The sequence below is a fragment of the Electrophorus electricus genome, chromosome 16 (genome assembly GCF_013358815.1).
Source record: "Electrophorus electricus isolate fEleEle1 chromosome 16, fEleEle1.pri, whole genome shotgun sequence".
NCBI lineage: Eukaryota > Metazoa > Chordata > Actinopteri > Gymnotiformes > Gymnotidae > Electrophorus > Electrophorus electricus.
Genome location: NC_049550.1, coordinates 4,970,195 through 4,985,808, shown reverse-complemented (window position 1 = coordinate 4,985,808; position 15,614 = coordinate 4,970,195). Strand labels below are relative to the sequence as shown.

General features: G+C 53.9%; 1 non-coding gene and 1 pseudogene across 1 annotated transcript; both read right to left on the bottom strand.

The window, feature by feature from the left end:
* Window positions 1-5,914: 5,914 nt before the first annotated feature.
* Window positions 5,915-6,030, bottom strand: LOC118242802. The gene has a single exon (XR_004777048.1). It is a non-coding gene; the product is annotated as a U5 spliceosomal RNA (small nuclear RNA).
* A 417-nt stretch (window positions 6,031-6,447) lies between these two features.
* LOC118242785 lies at window positions 6,448-6,621 on the bottom strand (annotated as a pseudogene).
* Window positions 6,622-15,614: the final 8,993 nt, after the last annotated feature.

Below are 15,614 nucleotides of genomic sequence, written 5' to 3'. Positions count from 1 at the left end.
CCCGTCCCCATCCTCTTTAAAAGACACCATAAACTGGCGGCGCCCATTCCATATGCCCAGCTCATCCCGGACATATCGCTCCCCTGGATGCACCTCACCATATCCCTGGAGAAACCTGCGGATATGATCCGTGGGCACATGCGGGTTGAACATGTGGGTAGTGACCAGTCGCCTGGCCCCATCCCACAGAGGTTCAACCTCAAAATACCGGCCCACAGGGTGACTTTTCAGTTGCACCCTCTGCTCGAGAACCCGCTGATACACCCCCGTAGAGGAGAGCGTAACGTCGTAGAACCTCTGGGGCCCGTTACGCTGGGCACAGATGAGGTCCCCCGGCGTCAGCCCCAGAACCCCGAAGAGGACCTCCCGGATAAAAGGAACCCGCTCCATAAAGGGGGGTTCCTCCTCCGGGTTCCTCCAGCGAAACCTGGCCGTATCGAGCAGGCCTCCACCTCCTGCTCCCGAACCAGGTCCCGCCGAAGCAGTCCCCCAGGGGTCCGAGGCCTCCGCCGAGGCCCCACCGGCCTGCTCCGGACCCCGAGGTCCACCGGCCGCCATCCGCCCTCCTCCAGCCGAGTCCCGAACAGCGATCCTCCCAGGTCCTCCAGTCGTAGTTCCTCGGTCGTGGTGCTCCAGGGGAAACTCCGCCTCCTTCAGTCCGGGATGGGCTGGGCCTAAAAAGCAAGAAATAAAACACGATTAAAATCACGTTTAAAACTCGCAACCTTTTGGCTATCAATTTCGTTTCCGTTCCTAAGAACAGATTTTTTTTTTTTAACCTTTATTTCACCATCCAATATTACAACAATCACGTGCATCAACAAATAAACACGTACAGCAGTCATATATCATATACATACACATGTACGTATACCTCCATGTTGTAAATTAAAATTCATCAAAAACCTAAAAAATTTACACACATTTTATAAGCCCTTATACACATCAACATCAACAATAAAAATCATCAATGTTAATATTGCTAAAAATCGCTCCTCGGCCTTTAACTAAAAATTCTTCAGCGGGTTTCTCAGCGTGTTTACACCTGTCTAAGAACTATTTATAATTCTTAAAACAAGAACCCCCCTCCCATTTATCCCCCAGGCCCGCAAATTCACGGAAACCCGAATTGTCCAAAAAAACGTCCATGCGTTTCCCGGGTTCCTGGGCACTCCCCCCCCCATCCCCCACAAAGTCAAAATCTATGACCAGGGGGGAGGGAGACGGAAAACTCCCCGTACTATCAGACCCGGGGGTAAAGGTCAGGGGGCCTTTGGGCGCCGCCTCACCCTTACCAGCCCTCTTCGCCTTCACCACTCGTGAATCCTCCCCGGGGATCCTCCAGCTGGTCCTCATCCTTTTCCGGACCACTGCCGGGGCCTTCACAGTCTCTTGGGACTGCCCAGTCTCCGATTGTCCATCTTGTACCTGGAGTGCCTGATCCCGAGAGAGAGGCTCCTCAACCCTCTCCTCCTTCACGAGGTCAAGGATCTGCGCCGCAATCGCCTCTGGTTCCGCCTGCTCTCCAGTACTCGCCGTATCCACCTCATGATCCCGGGTTCCTCGGACCACAGCTGCCGCATAGGTCCTACCTCCCGGACAGGAGCGAGCCAGGTGTCCCTCACTCCGACATCGGCGACATCTCCTGGGGCCCCTGCAGTCCCTGGCCAGATGTCCCTTCTCCAGGCAATTTAGGCACTCCAGCTCTGGGCAGTCCTCCATCCTATGTCCATGGCCCCGGCAGCTCCGGCAGAAGACCGGCTGATCCCTGTAAAAGAGGTATCCCCGGTTACCATCGATGGCGAAGAGGGCTGGGGGGTGCACCAGCCCACCTTTACCGTCCTCCCTAAAGGACATCTGGTACTGGCGGCGCCCATTCCAGACACCCAGCTCGTCCCGGACCTTCCTCTCCCCTGGATGCACCGTACCGTACTCCTGGAGGAACCTGCGGATAAGATCCGTGGGGACGTGGGGATTGAAAACGTGGGTGGTGACCACCCGCCGATTTCCATCCCACAAGGGGTCCACCACGTAGTACTTCCCCACGGGGTGGTGTTGTAGCTCCACCCTCCGCTCCAGAACCCGACGGTAGTTCTCCGTAGTGGAGAGCGTGACATCGTAGAACCCCAGGGGCCCATTCCGTTGTGCACAAATGAGGTCCCCCGGCGTCAGCTCCAGGGCACCAAAAAGGACCTCCCGGATAAACAGGACCCTCTCCGTAAAGACGGTCCCGTCTCCGGGATTCTCCCAACGGAACCTGGCCGTATTGAGCAGACCACCACCTCCTGCTCCCGAACCAGGCTCCGTCGGGGTAGTCCTTCCGGGCTCCAGAGCCTCCGCCGAGGCCCCACCGGCCAACCCAGGGCTCCGAGGTCTACCGTCCGGGGTTCCACCGTCCGCCATCTGCTCTCCAGTCGCCGGTTCCAGACCGGAGATCCTCCGCAGGTCCTCCAGGTCTCCTGCAGTTCCCGGTCGGTGCTCCAGGGGTCTCTGTTCAGCAGTCCGGACGAGCTGGGCCTAAAAAACACAATAAGAACAATTAAAATCACATTCACAATAAACACACAATTAAAAAACCCGCCACCTTCCGGTAGATCAGTGTTGTGTATCTGATAAGAACAGATTTTTTTTTTTTTTTTTTTTTTTTTTTTTTTCCTTTATTCAATCATCACATTTTTACAATCATATAACGTGCATCAACAAATAAGCACGCATACCAAACTTCATATCATATACATACATTCATATGCATCCATATAATACGAATTTAAATTACAACCTCAAACTATACATACAATAAACTTTAAAAATCCACACACCATATACCACACACATCGATATCACCATCAACAATAAAATCATCAATGCTAATATCAATAAAAATCACTTCCCGGCCTTTACATAGCGAGTAAAACGTGATTAAAAACTCTAAAACCTAAAAAAAAACCCCTTAAAATTAGTACTACCGTCCCCCAGTCAGTTCGCCCCCCAGGTTAACGAGACCCCGTAATCCGATGTCCACATCCTTTACTGTGTCTTCCCCTCCTCATCTTCACTAGTGGACTCCTCGGATTCGGAAGTCTCCTCCTCCGGGGCACCCGCCGACTGGGGGGCTTTGGGCGCCGCCACCTCTGGGACATACTTCTCACACTTAGGATAGTGTCTCTCCCAATCCTTGGCCAGACACTCGGCCGAACAGTACGTTGCCTTTTTACATCTTGAACATATCTTAGTACTTTTATATCCACAATACGTACAAAATTCCGCGGGCCTACTTGGTTCCCGTACACCACTATCCTCCGAGGGGGCAGCCCTCCTCTCCTTGGCCTCTGGTCCAATATCTCCGGGGGTATCTGCACCGGCCCTTGTCCGCTTCCTAGTACTTGCATTATCACCTGCCGGGGCCCTCTCCTTTCCCTGGGACTGCCCGGAACCAGACGATCCGTTATCCGGTGGGGGAAGTGTGCTGCTGGAGGCCCGGTCTCCATCTTTCCGGTCCCCCGCCGCCTCTTTCCGGTCCACACCTCCCCCCTCCGGTCCAACGTCCTTCGCTGGGGCCTTCCCGGGGCAGGCCGCCGGTTCGCCCCTCCTACTCCCAACCACCGCCGTCGCATACGTCCGCTCCTGGTTGGGGCAGGAGCGGGCCAAATGCCCCTCTGCCCGACAGATCCTACACCTCCGTGGGCCCTTACAATCCCGAGCCATATGTCCCGACTCCAAACAGTTCAGACACTGTAAGTCCGGGCAGTCCTCTGTCTTATGTCCATGGCCCCGGCAGCTCCGACAGAAGGCCGGTTGCTCCCTATAAAACAGATACCCCCGGTTAGAACCCAGTGTGAAGAAGGCTGGAGGGTGTACCAACCCCCCATTCCCATCCTCTTTAAAAGATACCATAAACTGGCGGCGCCCATTCCATATGCCCAGCTCATCCCGGACATATCGCTCCCCTGGATGCACCTCACCGTATCCCTGGAGAAACCTGCGGATATGATCCGTGGGCACATGCAGGTTGAACATGTGGGTAGTGACCAGTCTCCTAGCCCTATCCCACAGAGGTTCAACCTCAAAATAACGGCCCACAGGGTGACTCCTCAGTTGCACCCTCTGCTCGAGAACCCGCTGATACACCCCCGTAGAGGAGAGCGTAACGTCGTAGAACCTCTGGGGCCCGTTGCGCTGGGCACAGATGAGGTCCCCCGGCGTCAGCCCCAGAACCCCGAAGAGGACCTCCCGGATAAAAGGAACCCGCTCCATAAAGGGGGGTTCCTCCTCCGGGTTCCTCCAGCGAAACCTGGCCGTATCGAGCAGGCCTCCACCTCCTGCTCCCGAACCAGGTCCCGCCGAAGCAGTCCCCCAGGGGTCCGAGGCCTCCGCCGAGGCCCCACCGGCCTGCTCCGGACCCCGAGGTCCACCGGCCGCCATCCGCCCTCCTCCAGCCGAGTCCCGAACAGCGATCCTCCCAGGTCCTCCAGACGTAAATCCTCGGTCGTGGTGCTCCAGGGGAAACTCCGCCTCCTTCAGTCCGGGATGGGCTGGGCCTAAAAAGCAAGAAATAAAACACGATTAAAATCACGTTTAAAACTCGCAACCTTTTGGCTATCAATTTCGTTTCCGTTCCTAAGAACAGATTTTTTTTTTTTTTTTTTTTAAAACAAGCCCCTGTTTCGCCTCCCTGTTCTAAAAATCCGTTTAATATGAAGTCCCCGTATAGGGGACGTATCAGATATTAAACTGATAAGAACAGATTTTTTTTTTCCTTTATTTCATCATCCAGGATTACAACAATCACGTGCATCAACAAATAAACACGTACAACAGTCATATATCATATACATACACAAGTACGTATACATCCATGTTGTAAGTTAAAATTCAAAACCTAAAAAATTTACACATTTTATAATACCCAATACACATCAACATCAACAATAAATTCATCAATGTTAATATAACTAAAAATCGCTCCTCGGCCTTTAACTAAAAATTATTCAGCGGGTTTCTCAGCGTGTTTACACCTGTCTAAGAACTATTTATAATTCTTAAAACAAGAACCCCCCTCCCATTTATCCCCCAGGCCCGCAAATTCGCGGAAACCCGTATTATCCAAGAAAACGTCCATACGTTTCCCGGGTTTCTGTACACTCCCTTCCCCATCCCCCACCAAATCAAAGTCCATGACCAGGGGGGCGGGAGACGGCAAACTTCCCGTGCTGTCAGCCCCGGGGGTAAAGGTCAGGGGGCCTTTGGGCGCCGTCTCACCCTTACCAGCCCTCTTCGCCTTCACTACTCGTAAATCCTCCCCGGGGATCCTCCAGCTGGTCCTCATCCTTTTCCGGACCACTGCCGGGGCCTTCACAATCTCTTGGGGCTGCCCAGTCTCCAATTGTCCATCTTGTCCCTGGAGTGCCTGATCCCGAGAGAGAGGCTCCTCAACCCTCTCCTCCTTCACGAGGTCAAGGATCTGCGCCTCAATCGCCTCTGGTTCCGCCTGCTCTCCAGTACTCGCCGTATCCACCTCATGATCCCGGGTTCCTCGGACCACAGCTGCCGCATAGGTCCTACCTCCCGGACAGGAGCGAGCCAGGTGTCCCTCACTCCGACATCGGCGACATCTCCTGGGGCCCCTGCAGTCCCTGGCCAGATGTCCCTTCTCCAGGCAATTTAGGCACTCCAGCTCTGGGCAGTCCTCCATCCTATGTCCATGGCCCCGGCAGCTCCGGCAGAAGACCGGCTGATCCCTGTAAAAGAGGTATCCCCGGTTACCATCGATGGCGAAGAGGGCTGGGGGGTGCACCAGCCCACCTTTACCGTCCTCCCTAAAGGACATCTGGTACTGGCGGCGCCCATTCCAGACACCCAGCTCGTCCCGGACCTTCCTCTCCCCTGGATGCACCGTACAACAGCAAATGGATGCAGCTCTGCAACAGCAAAGCTTTCAAAAAATCAATTGGACTCTTCGATATTCCTCTCCACGGAAATCTTTAGTAAAAGGCGAAAGATTTATGCGGGAATGAAGAGAAACCAGAGACATGGCCGCAAACGCCCGGGAACCCGACTACGTCTGACCAAAGCCTAGCGAGTTTGTTCGCGGTAGGAGGAGGCGGAGCCTGGAAGGCTAAGGCTATCTACGCTAGCTGGAGGCATCCGATGGAGGGAGGGGTGGTGCTGGTGGTGGAGCAGCAGCAGCAGCAGCAGCAGCAGCAGCAGCAGCAGCAGCCTAAAGGCGAGAGAGAGATAGAGAAAAACACACACACACACACACACACACACACACACACACACACACACACACACACACACAGTATTTGAAAAGAAAATGTGCACCAAAAAAAAAAAAAAAAAAAAAAAAAAAAAAAAAAAAAAAAAAAGGCGGGAAAACCGCAAAACCGCGGAAAGGGGTCCGTCCGTCCCGTTCTACTTGCGTTCTCTTTCTTTGACGCAGGATTAAGAAGGTGCACCGTTCCCGGAGGCACTGCAATACCAGGCCGATGCGTGGGGCGAACGGGGCAAGCCCCTGTTTCGCCTCCCTGTTCTAAAAATCCGTTTAATATGAAGTCCCCGTATAGGGGACGTATCAGATATTAAACTGATAAGAACAGATTTTTTTTTTTTAACAGATTTATTTAATTTCAATAAATCATACAATCATAAAACATCAACAATAATAAAATTCAGTACATTTACATAAAATTCAATGCCATAAAAGTCCAGGACATTAAAATACCACGACCCCCCGAGTACCAATTACCCGGGGGGCATATACATAAAAGTTCATGTAAAAAGTCCGTGGTAAAATGTCCATAAAAGATCGCTCCTCGGCCCGGCTGCGCCTGGGCAACCGAGTAAAACAACTAAAACTGTTAAAACGGCCGCTCAGTAAAAGACAGAAATAAGAACAGACCTAAGAGCTAAGCCACCATGGTAGAAATAAAACAATGTCCAAGTTAAAACGTATGCCTAATGTTAGTTAAAACAGGGTAAAACACACAACAATAAAAACCCACACTAAAACAATAAGTGCTAAAACAATGTTAATTTTGTTAGTTAAGTGCTTTTTCGTAATAAAAACCAAACAAAAACACACACTTATTAGTTAAAACAGACATACAATTCTATCTAAAACAAAGTTTTAATCTATCTAAGCTACCATGGTGGCTAAAAACCAATAAAACACGGTGGTCCGTTGGGACCACCGGATGGAGCAGAGTCTCAGCTAAATATAAAAACCGTTTGAAACTAAAACCCTATGTAGACGCCGGGGGGCCTACAGCTCGAAGAGGCCCTTCCACCTCTCCTTCGCCGCGTGGTAGCCCCACCGGATGACGTCATGCTCCATCCTGAATCTTAAATCACCACGTACCTTTTGTATCAACCCCCAGGTATCCAGGCGCGTCCCTTTTCGGATGAGGCTGGTCCTCGCATTCCAAAGATGTTTTTTGGTGATGCTCACCAGCTCCCACATCCGGGGCGCGAAGGATGGCCTGGTATCCTGGGGCCACCCCCATGTGACCTTATTATAGGTCAACTGAAACTGCGGGTCTAATGTCCTGCACAGGTCGGCTACTTTACCCCAGACATCCCGCGCATACCCACAGTCCCAAAACACATGCCGAAGAGTTTCCTCCTCGGCACAGTTGGGCCTTGGGCAGCGAGGGTGCCTGGTGAGCCCGTGCCTGTACAGGACATCCCTGACTGGCAACTTCCCATGTATGCAGCGCCAATTCAGGTCCTGCAGCCGGTTGTCTAGACCTTTGGGCTGTACTCTGGACCATGTGTCCTCCTCCAGGCCCACAACTGCGCGAGTCCCCCGTGCCTCAAGCACAGTCTTGTACAGTAACCTGTGCTTGGCAAGGGACTCGGGCCGCAGACCCGCCGGAAGCGACTTGCTCCACCGTACCATATGGTCAAAGTGCTCCGGCAGCGTCTCAGCCTTGGGGCCGGAGTTAGACCACGTGCGCACAACCTTACGTAATGGCCAGGACAGCCACAACCGAATAAAATACTGATGGGGGTGCTCGAGGGGAGCAGCTAACCGTGCACAGAGCTGTGCAAAGAACAGGCAGTCCAACTTGAGAGGGAAGTCAGGGACATCCCTCCCACCCTTGTCCTTTCCCAGGTACATAACTTCCCTCCTCACATACTCATACTTGCCCCCCCAGACGAGATTAAAAACGTCCTTTGTCAAGCCCCGCCGCATCGAGCGGGGCATTGGGTATACATGAGCCAAGTAGAGCAGTGAGGGAAGCACATCGGCCTTCAATGCTAGTACCTTCCCTAGGAAGGACAGGGACCTGGACTTCCACAGCCCCAACTTTTTCCGGGCAAGAGCTAATCGCTCTGCCCAGTTTACCCGGGCAGCCCCTTCAGAAGTGAAGTGGACCCCCAATATCTTCAGGGGTCCATCACTGAGGGCAAGCCCACCAGCGATGTCCCTCCTGTGCCTCCAGCAGCCGAAGTACTTGGCAACCGACTTGCCGAGGTTTAACGCGGCACCGGAAGCTTCTCCGAACGACCGCACCATGTCCAAGGCGTGCCTGAGCGACTGGTCCGAGCACACGAACAACGTAGTGTCGTCCGCGTACTGGGCCAGCTTTACCACAGCACCTCCGCCCCCCGGGAGGGGGAGACCGTCTATTTCCGGGTGGGCCCTTATGGCGGCCGCAAGTGGCTCTATATAGAGCGCGTAGAGCAGGGGAGAAAGAGGACACCCCTGTCTCACTCCACTCACTTGCGGGACCAGTTCGCTGAGGTGACCGTTGATGGAGACACGGCTTCCCACCCCAGCGTACAACGTCTGGAACCACCTCATGAAAAAGGGCCCAAACCCTAGCTTAATCAACACCCTCTCCAGGAAGCGGTGGTCCACCCGGTCGAACGCCTTCTCCTGGTCTAAGCTCACTAGCGCCAGAGGGACATTTCTGTCCTCTACCCAGGAGATGGCATCCCTGATCAAATGGAGGTTCCAGGTAGCCGATCTCCCTGGGACCCCGCAGGTCTGGTCGCCGTGAACCAAGAGTGACATGGCTTTTTTCAGTCGTTCGGTCAGGGCCTTTGCGAAGATTTTTACGTCTACGCAAAGCATGGTCAGGGGCCTCCAATTAGCGAGATCCGTAGGATCGCCCTTCTTATACAATAAGGAGAGTGCCCCGGACCGCATGCTCTCAGTGAGCAAACCCTGCCGGTGCACGTCCTCGGCTACCTCCACGATCTCCGGCCCTAGGACATCCCAGAATGTGGAGTAAAACTCCACAGGGAGTCCATCCAGGCCAGGGACCTTACGCCGGTTCATTTTGCCAAGTACCCCCGTTAACTCTGCCAGAGTAAAGGGGGCCTCTAAGCTGTCCCGGGCGGTGCTCGGAAGGCAAACCTTAAGATGTTTTATAAACTGCTCCCCTACATCAAAATCCGTGGTTCGCTTATTAAAAAGTTTGCGATAAAATTCTTGTGCAACCTCCATCATCCGGGCCGGGTCCGAACAGGTGTGGCCTTCCGAGTCTCTGAGCGATGTGAAACATCGCTCTTCACGAGCCTGTCGGACCCTTTGAAAAAAAGACGCGGTGCAGCGCTCATCCTCTTCAACTAGCTGCAACCTGGCATGAAACAGGAGGGCTGCCGCGGACCTCTCGTGCAGAACCCTGAGTTCGTCTTTAAGGGCCTGCACTCTAACGAGGTCCAGCTCCCCTCCGTTATTCCGATCAACGTATTCTCTTTTTAATTGCCTCTCCACATCCCGGACTCGACCCAGCCTTTCGGCCTTGCGCCGGCGGCAATAGTGGTTTATCAGAGCACGGGTCCACTCTTTCACGTGCTCCCACCATGCCGCGGGAGAGACATAACCATCCTTACAGCCTCGCCAGGCTGCAAAGTGGTCTCGGTACAGAGATTGGAACTCTGCTTCCTCCAAGACCTGCACGTTAAGCTTCCAATAACCCCTGCCCACTGCAGGCGCGTTAATGGAAGCACTGGCCTCCAACACCAAATGGTCAGAGTACCAGCGTGGGGTCAAGGAGGCTGTTTTAAAAGTCACGGAGGGTGACGCCAAGATATAATCTAAACGGCTTGTTGCCCCTCGACTGTTATGCCAGGTGTGGCCCGGATCTCTGGGGTTGCACTTTTTAAAAGCGTCAGAGAGACGGAAATCGCTGAGCAGCTTCTGAAAATGCTTCCGGCTGACATCCGCTCTCCCTTCCAAGAAAATATTAAAATCACCTGCCAAAAAAAGGTGTCTATTTGTGACACAGGACGGGACCAGTGCATCCAAAAAAGCGATTCGGGACGAGGCCTCTACCGGAGCGTAGGCACAAAGTACCCGAAGGTGTTGGCCTCTCCAGGTGGCATCCACCCCCATCGCCCTTCCCGGCACGATGTCAAAAGAGCTCACCCTCTCGAAGGTGGGATCCCCCAACAGGATCCCAACCCCCGAAGAGTGGACGCCACCCACGCTCCAGTAGGCTTTACCTTTCTTCCACTGATGAGCGAACAAAGCCTCGTCCCTCCGATCCCTCAGGTGAACCTCTTGCAAACAACAGATTGCTGAAGGGGACGATGCCATACACTGGAATACAGCTGCTCTCTTTTCTGCGTTTCGCAGTCCTCTGACATTCGTTGTTAAAATAGTAAAATCTGCCATAATAAAAGAAGAGAGAAAGAGTCGGCTCGTTAAAACAGTAAAAAATCCCTAAGAATCTAAAACCGAGGAGTCCCCCCCCTCCACTTTATCTCCAATATCCCCAATATAGGGAGTCTCGTTCGGAGACCCCTCCCTGCCGCCATAATGCAAGGGTGGCGAAAGTGTGTTCTCGTCCGGGCCACCCGGCTTGGCAAGCAGGGAGGGGTCTGTGGGTCGGAGGGACTCCTCAACAGGCGCCGTCGTTAAGGGGCAGCCCGCCTTCATCCTTTTATCCTGTTCCTGCAAGGCCTGCTTCCTCTTTCTCTTGGCCTTGCCAAGAGGAGCAGGGGGTGCCCCCCTGGACCGAGGGGTCTGGCCCGGGGCCGGGTCCTCCTCCCCCGCCGATGATGATGGTGTCCCATGGGCAGCAGGGGGGGTAATGTTCTCCTCGATGTCTCCCGGGGGGGGATCTTCCTTATTTATCTCCAGTCCCTCCCCCCCGGGATTACTGGGCTTCGGGGCCGCACTCCCACCCCTTGCCAACACCGTGGCATAGGAGCGTGCCTGTCCGGGGCAGGAGCGCGCCAAATGTCCCTCCCCCCCGCAAGCCTTACACCGGCGGGGGTTCTTGCAGTCTTTTGCCTGATGGCCCGGCCCCAGGCAATTCCTACAGAAGTAGTCCTGACACCCCTCGGCCAGATGTCCGTATTGCTGGCACCCCCTGCAGAAGGCAGGCTGCCCCCTGAAGAACAGGTACCCCCGATTCCCCGCATACGTAAAATATGCGGGGGGGTACCTCTCCTGTCCCTCGCTGTTCCTTCCGAACTTCATAAAAAACTGGCGGCGCCCGTTCCATATCCCCAGCTCATCCCTTACCATCCTCTCGCTTGGGAGGACCTCCCCATACATTGACAGAAATCTCCGGACCTCGGCCGCCGAAACGTGGGGGTTGAAAAAGTGTATGGTGACCATCCGCCGGTCACCGTCCCACAAGGGCTCAAGAACAAAGTTCTTCCCGACCGGATGGCCACCCATCCCATCCCCCAGCTCCAGGACCCTCCTATAGATGGCGTCACTCGCAAAAGTTACATCAAAAAACTTTTGGGCACCATTGCGCTGAGCGCATATGAGTGCCCCGGGGTTGAGCCCGAACCCACCGAACAGGACCTCCCGTATGAATAGGACCCGCTCCGTAAAGCAGGTCCCATCCTGCGGGTCCCTCCAGCGGAACCGGGCCGTATTGAGCAGGCCGCTGCCTGCCCTCAGGCCCGGCTCCGCCAGGGAGGCCCCGCCGGTGGTCGGGGTCTTGGCCGGGGCCTCAGCAGCCTGCGCCGTGCTGCGAGGAGCCATCCCTGCGTCGGCTGTGGCCATTTCTGGCCGGTCCTGGAGCCGAGGAAGCGCCTGGTCCCCCATGCCGGCAGCCTTTCTGGTCCTGGGAGGTCCTCCCTCTGCTGGCCGAGTTGAGTACGGCGTCCTCCTGTCGATGGGATGAGCTGGGGCTTAAAATAAAATTAAAAAACACCCTAAAATTCTAAAAATCAAATAAAACAATAAAAGAGGCCAAGGGATCACGTGCGGTAACGGAGGACAAGCCTCCCGAAACTGCACCTAAGATCACCCTTGGTCTCGCTAAAAGCTATAAAAAAGCCCAAGCGCAGCAATTCTCTCCAGCGTAAAATCCGTGTAAATCCGTCGTAAAATCAAACTGATAAGAACAGATTTTTTTTTTTTTTTTTTTTTCCTTTATTCAATCATCACATTTTTACAATCATATAACGTGCATCAACAAATAAGCACGCATACCAAACTTCATATCATATACATACATTCATATGCATCCATATAATACGAATTTAAATTACAACCTCAAACTATACATACAATAAACTTTAAAAATCCACACACCATATACCACACACATCGATATCACCATCAACAATAAAATCATCAATGCTAATATCAATAAAAATCACTTCCCGGCCTTTACATAGCGAGTAAAACGTGATTAAAAACTCTAAAACCTAAAAAAAAAAACCCTTAAAATTAGTACTACCGTCCCCCAGTCAGTTCGCCCCCCAGGTTAACGAGACCCCGTAATCCGATGTCCACATCCTTTACTGTGTCTTCCCCTCCTCATCTTCACTAGTGGACTCCTCGGATTCGGAAGTCTCCTCCTCCGGGGCACCCGCCGACTGGGGGGCTTTGGGCGCCGCCACCTCTGGGACATACTTCTCACACTTAGGATAGTGTCTCTCCCAATCCTTGGCCAGACACTCGGCCGAACAGTACGTTGCCTTTTTACATCTTGAACATATCTTAGTACTTTTATATCCACAATACGTACAAAATTCCGCGGGCCTACTTGGTTCCCGTACACCACTATCCTCCGAGGGGGCAGCCCTCCTCTCCTTGGCCTCTGGTCCAATATCTCCGGGGGTATCTGCACCGGCCCTTGTCCGCTTCCTAGTACTTGCATTATCACCTGCCGGGGCCATCTTCTTTCCCTGGGACTGCCCGGAACCATGCGACCCATTACCCGGTGGGGGAAGTGTGCGGTTGGGGGGCCGGTCTCCATCTTTCCGGTCCTCCTCCGCCGCCTCTTTCCGGTCCACACCTCCCCCCTCCGGTCCAACGTCCTTCGCTGGGGCCTTCCCGGGGCAGGCCGCCGGTTCGCCCCTCCTACTCCCAACCACCGCCGTCGCATACGTCCGCTCCTGGTTGGGGCAGGAGCGGGCCAAATGCCCCTCTGCCCGACAGATCCTACACCTCCGTGGGCCCTTACAATCCCGAGCCATATGTCCCGACTCCAAACAGTTCAGACACTGTAAGTCCGGGCAGTCCTCTGTCTTATGTCCATGGCCCCGGCAGCTCCGACAGAAGGCCGGTTGCTCCCTATAAAACAGATACCCCCGGTTAGAACCCAAAGTAAAAAAGGCTGGGGGGTGCACCAACCCCCCGTCCCCATCCTCTTTAAAAGACACCATAAACTGGCGGCGCCCATTCCATATGCCCAGCTCATCCCGGACATATCGCTCCCCTGGATGCACCTCACCATATCCCTGGAGAAACCTGCGGATATGATCCGTGGGCACATGCGGGTTGAACATGTGGGTAGTGACCAGTCGCCTGGCCCCATCCCACAGAGGTTCAACCTCAAAATACCGGCCCACAGGGTGACTTTTCAGTTGCACCCTCTGCCCGAGAACCCGCCGATACACCCCCGTAGAGGAGAGCGTAACGTCGTAGAACCTCTGGGGCCCGTTGCGCTGGGCACAGATGAGGTCCCCTGGCGTCAGCCCCAGAACCCCGAAGAGGACCTCCCGGATAAAAGGAACCCGCTCCATAAAGGGGGGCTCCTCCTCCGGGTTCCTCCAGCGGAACCTGGCCGTATCGAGCAGGCTTCCACCGCCTACTCCCGAACCAGGCTCCGCCGAGGAGGTCCCCCAAGGGTCCGAGGCCTCCGCCGAGGCCCCACCGGCCTGCTCCGGACCCCGAGGTCCACCGGCCGCCATCCGCCCTCCTCCAGCCGAGTCCCGAACAGCGATCCTCCCAGGTCCTCCAGTCGTAGTTCCTCGGTCGTGGTGCTCCAGGGGAAACTCCGCCTCCTTCAGTCCGGGATGGGCTGGGCCTAAAAAACAAAGGATAAAACACGATTAAAATCACGTTTAAAACTCGCAACCCTTCGGCAATCAATTTCGTATCCGTTCCTAAGAACAGATTTTTTTTTTTTTTTTTTTTTAAAACAAGCCCCTGTTTCGCCTCCCTGTTCTAAAAATCCGTTTAATATGAAGTCCCCGTATAGGGGACGTATCAGATATTAAACTGATAAGAACAGATTTTTTTTTTCCTTTATTTCATTATCCAGGATTACAACAATCACGTGCATCAACAAATAAACACGTACAACAGTCATATATCATATACATACACAAGTACGTATACATCCATGTTGTAAGTTAAAATTCAAAACCTAAAAAATTTACACATTTTATAATACCCAATACACATCAACATCAACAATAAATTCATCAATGTTAATATAACTAAAAATCGCTCCTCGGCCTTTAACTAAAAATTATTCAGCGGGTTTCTCAGCGTGTTTACACCTGTCTAAGAACTATTTATAATTCTTAAAACAAGAACCCCCCTCCCATTTATCCCCCAGGCCCGCAAATTCGCGGAAACCCGTATTATCCAAGAAAACGTCCATACGTTTCCCGGGTTTCTGTACACTCCCTTCCCCATCCCCCACCAAATCAAAGTCCATGACCAGGGGGGCGGGAGACGGCAAACTTCCCGTGCTGTCAGCCCCGGGGGTAAAGGTCAGGGGGCCTTTGGGCGCCGTCTCACCCTTACCAGCCCTCTTCGCCTTCACTACTCGTAAATCCTCCCCGGGGATCCTCCAGCTGGTCCTCATCCTTTTCCGGACCACTGCCGGGGCCTTCACAATCTCTTGGGGCTGCCCAGTCTCCAATTGTCCATCTTGTCCCTGGAGTGCCTGATCCCGAGAGAGAGGCTCCTCAACCCTCTCCTCCTTCACGAGGTCAAGGATCTGCGCCTCAATCGCCTCTGGTTCCGCCTGCTCTCCAGTACTCGCCGTATCCACCTCATGATCCCGGGTTCCTCGGACCACAGCTGCCGCATAGGTCCTACCTCCCGGACAGGAGCGAGCCAGGTGTCCCTCACTCCGACATCGGCGACATCTCCTGGGGCCCCTGCAGTCCCTGGCCAGATGTCCCTTCTCCAGGCAATTTAGGCACTCCAGCTCTGGGCAGTCCTCCATCCTATGTCCATGGCCCCGGCAGCTCCGGCAGAAGACCGGCTGATCCCTGTAAAAGAGGTATCCCCGGTTACCATCGATGGCGAAGAGGGCTGGGGGGTGCACCAGCCCACCTTTACCGTCCTCCCTAAAGGACATCTGGTACTGGCGGCGCCCATTCCAGACACCCAGCTCGTCCCGGACCTTCCTCTCCCCTGGATGCACCGTACAACAGCAAATGGATGC